Below are 4,479 nucleotides of genomic sequence, written 5' to 3'. Positions count from 1 at the left end.
AGTGCCCCCCGTGGGTGCCTTAGGCTAGGCCATAGAGCAAGTTGCACTGCTGGGGGCACTCTGTACCTCGTGGGGCTAGGGGTGGCTCGTGGTTGCCTTAGGCTACGGCGCCCCGATGCATATCATATCACGCACCAGACGGGCCACTGTGCCTCGTGCGTGTGCCTTGGGCTACCGTGCACCCGCCGCTCTGGCCGTCGTGCATTGCTGCATGGGGGGGGTGCCTTGCCTTGGGCCACTTGGGCCACCAAGCAAGCAAGCACTAACACATGTGCCACCGAGGGTGTTGTGGTTCTTAGGTTAGGTTACTTACTTGGGGACTTGGGGAGTTGTGGAGTCCCTTGAGCATCGTCATCATCCAAGAATAAAGACAAATTTGGGGGAGGTAGGTGGGGCGGACGGGCAGCCTCCGGGGGCCTTACAATAAAGATGGAATGGAATTGGAGGGAGGGGGGTCTGGTGGGGGAGCAGAGAAAATATTGCATTTCGTTAGGTGTGTGTGTTTGCAGAGGCGCCCGCATACATGCAGCACCTGACAAGCTTGCTCGTCGGCGTGTGCACCGCGACGCGGGCGCCCATGCAACCCATGCGCATGGCGATGCAGGCGCGCCTGCGACCATGCGCACTGCGATGTGAGCGTGCCCACATCGCCACCCAACCATGATAAGGGACATGCAATCGAGCCAACATTACCTACATGGGACTTGGTAGCCAAACTCTCCAGGGCGCGCACGGCTGGACCGGTGCATGCACGTTGGTGCACATGGCTGCCCAGCCGCACGCACTGTGTTGCACAACGCTGGGCAGCCGTGTGCCCCGTGGCACGCATGGCTGGGCCGTTGCGCGCACCGTGGTGTGCATTGCTGGGCCGTTGCGCGCAACGTGGTGCACAAGGCTGGGCCACCGCGCGCACCACGGCCCAAGTCGCCGCACCGTTGATGCCTCTCGATGGGACAAAAGGGACGTCGGGGGATTTTTTCATGTGTCAAGGCTCTTCCAAGCGTGCACAAGCTGCCCACGAACGCAGCAAACCCATGTCTTGGTTGGCCGTCTCTGCTCCCCCCACCAAGGGAGACCCCCCTCTCAAGGTAGTCGTAAGCATTTCCCACTTTTCCAGAAGGAGACATGACTCACCAAAAAAACAATATTGGACCATATCTTGAGTTCCCCATATCATCTTCGCATGAAACTTGGTGGAAAATTAGAGAAAATTCCAAGGAACATTTTAAAAAAAGAATCATAATTTTCTTACATATATTTTATTTTTTATTATTTTTTTAGTATTTAAAATTAAAAAAAATATGAAAAATCCTTCTTATTGAATTTTTTGGCAAAAAAAATTTTATATGGATTAGGAAAGTACATAGATTGGTGTGGAAAGAGGAGTGACCATTTAGATAATATTTGGTATTTTGAATAAATATTTTTTCTAAAATACCGTTAAAAATTCATCGATCACCCATAGTGCATCTTTTAGGTGCCCAAAATTGGTAGAAGAACATGTATGTATGCCACACAAGTGGTTCCAAGGACTCCTAGAAGAAAAGAGACCTTTTGCACATATGGATTTGAAGATTCATGTACCATTGTGCGGGTATGGCATGACATGTGCAGCAGTTGGCACACACATGTGCACCATGGGTCAGCCCAAAGGCTTGGATGGGCAGCAGAGTAACCTCATTTGTGCACAGGGTGTGCATGCCAGCATTGCACACGTGGTCGGGAAGCATGGAGGGTGCCTCCGCGGGCGCTGGCTGTAGACTCCCCAGACTCCGCGCGCACTGGCACCAGACTCCGCGCGCGCTGGTATCATACTCCGCGAGCGATGGCACCAGACTCCGCGCGCGCTGACTGTAGACACCGCGCGTGATGGAACCAGCCTCCGCGCGCGCTGATTATAGACTCCGCGCGCGCTGGCACCATACTCCGCGCGCGGCTATAGACTCCGCGCGCGGTGCCTTGGGGGTGCCTTAGGTAAACATTATGACGTTGCCCCCTCCTCCCCACCAGTTGGTCCTCCCCACCACTTGACCACTTGACCACTTGACCACTTGGTTTGGGCGTGCCTTGGGGTGGCTGGGTACGTAGACCATGGCACCATGGCACCAGGGCCGTAGAGGTGTCGTCCTGGGGGGTGTAACACTCACTGGTCTATATCGTGCCACCGTCACTGGGGCCAGAAGTGCCCCCCGTGGGTGCCTTAGGCTAGGCCATAGAGCAAGTTGCACTGCTGGGGGCACTCTGTACCTCGTGGGGCTAGGGGTGGCTCGTGGTTGCCTTAGGCTACGGCGCCCCGATGCATATCATATCACGCACCAGAAGGGCCACTGTGCCTTGTGCGTGTGCCTTGGGCTACCGTGCACCCGCCGCTCTGGCCGTCGTGCATTGCTGCATGGGGGGGGTGTCACACCCCGCCCGCCAGGCCCGGGTTACCCGCCCGACAACCCGTGGGTGCGATCCGTCACAGGATCCATGGTTTTAGTCTATCAATAATAATAAATACAAATACATGAATCAAGAGCAAGAATAGTACAATAATCAATAAAAAGGTTACAGGAGTCCAAATACTCCAATAAATATCCAAGAACGAACGAAAGAAGGAAGATCAAGAATCAAAAGTAATATCAAGTTCAGCGGAAGCAAAATAAGTAACTAAATAATCTTCATCTTCAGGAGGCCTCATGCTCTGCAAGTTCATGTATCACCTGTCTATGCCACATCAGCTTCATGAGAAGGCTCTTTCATATGAATCATCTCCAACTTCCGACATTGTGCAACCATCTGTACAGTTTATATAATACATACAATGAAAGGAATGAGTTCCAACGAACTCAGTAAGGAACAAGCAATTCTCATATATATGTCAATACAATCCACGAATGCACATATGAAATGATATGGATGATATGCAGAAATATGAATGCTACTAAGATCTAACTATGCAAGTCTCTAATGGCTGACATGCTTTAAGATATACACCAGCCCTCCTTTGGTTAAGTCTCATCACTCTGATCCGGCAAGGACTGGTTACCTCTGTAGGGATCCTGGGCAAAGGGGTAAGTCCACACCTGGCTCTCAAACCATGGCTAGGGGTTAAGTCAACACTCTCTCACCACAACCATTGGCAATGAGTACTGGTGCATGTCGGGGTTTCTAATCCAATGCAAGGTCATAATGGTAACATACTATATGAAGTCCAGATACATCCCCTATGGCACCAACCAACTCGGTTCAGTATCCTTCGCAACCTAGGAGTAAGAATCCTCACGGACTGGATACCTCTGTTGGACTCCACTCCTTAACCCTATGGTCATCCACATATTATTGGGGCGGATGCTCTCATGACTCCTCGCGACACCCGGTCCGCTCCTTGGACGTCCATGAGCCCAACCCTAACATATGCAACCCTACCATTACATGACCAATAGTGGACCACTGAGTCTCCCCACGGACTGGTTACCGCTGTGGGATGAAACATAGTCACGTCACCATTGTCACGGGTCACCCGGCTTTAATTCCCCTGCCGAAAGGGTAATAGCATGTGGGGTACCTAGCCATGCAATTCTAGACTCCCTAAGTATGTCATCAAGTAATCATGATAGTGCTGGAGACATCAGCAGGCATGTGTCCCATTCCACAGCCTTCTGATATCCCAAGCCAAGATATCCCAATGGAATACCCCTTCCATCACAACTACACTACAAACACTCTTTATCATACCATGAACAGTTGTGCAATATCATGAAAGATGAAGTACATCAAGGAATACCACAAACAGCAAGTGTACAATAAGATTCACATGCTTTATACAATTACAGCAAGTTACATGATCAAAGAATAGTAAATAGAACAACAGAATCATTATGTATATGTAATTGCATATAAATAAGAATGCATGTCTTTACCTGTAATTATGTAAAATTCCTCTAACTTGAATCCCAGAAACTATTATAAGACTTTTACTTGAAACAGAGAACACCTATATAGAGGGTTACAAGAATATATAAGAGTTAAGAGTCAAAACAAATCCAAAATCAAACTTACATAGACATCGGAAACCGGCCGGTCGCTTGAGCCGGTCGCTTAGGTTGAGCGACCGCCACTAGTGACAGCCCCAAAAACAGAGAGTTTCATATCCGAAACTCAGGCTTCTGATCATCCGTTTTCAATCCGGATTTCGAGTGATCATGGCCAAAGTCTCGAATCTAACACTCCTAGAGACAATAGGTGAAGGGAAAACAAACAAACATCATAAATGGATTACCCAGAAACTCTCCCCTTGACTAGATCTATCCATTAACAAATACAGGGATTCGTTTCTGGACAGGATCTCATCAAGAACATTGGAAAGGGAGTACAACAAATCAAATGGATAACCACTAACAAAAAGGAGATGGGTTCATATCAATTAGAGGTTAAAAAGAAGAGAATTGCAGATGGAGATTCATTACCTTAATCAGAATCACCAAGAATAGAAGA

Source organism: Hakea prostrata, chromosome 8 (genome assembly GCF_041222555.1).
Source record: "Hakea prostrata isolate BN-2017 chromosome 8, UWA_Hpros_2, whole genome shotgun sequence".
Classification (NCBI taxonomy): Eukaryota; Viridiplantae; Streptophyta; class Magnoliopsida; order Proteales; family Proteaceae; genus Hakea; species Hakea prostrata.
The sequence above is the reverse complement of the archived record's forward strand: the minus strand, read 5'-3'. Positions refer to the sequence as shown.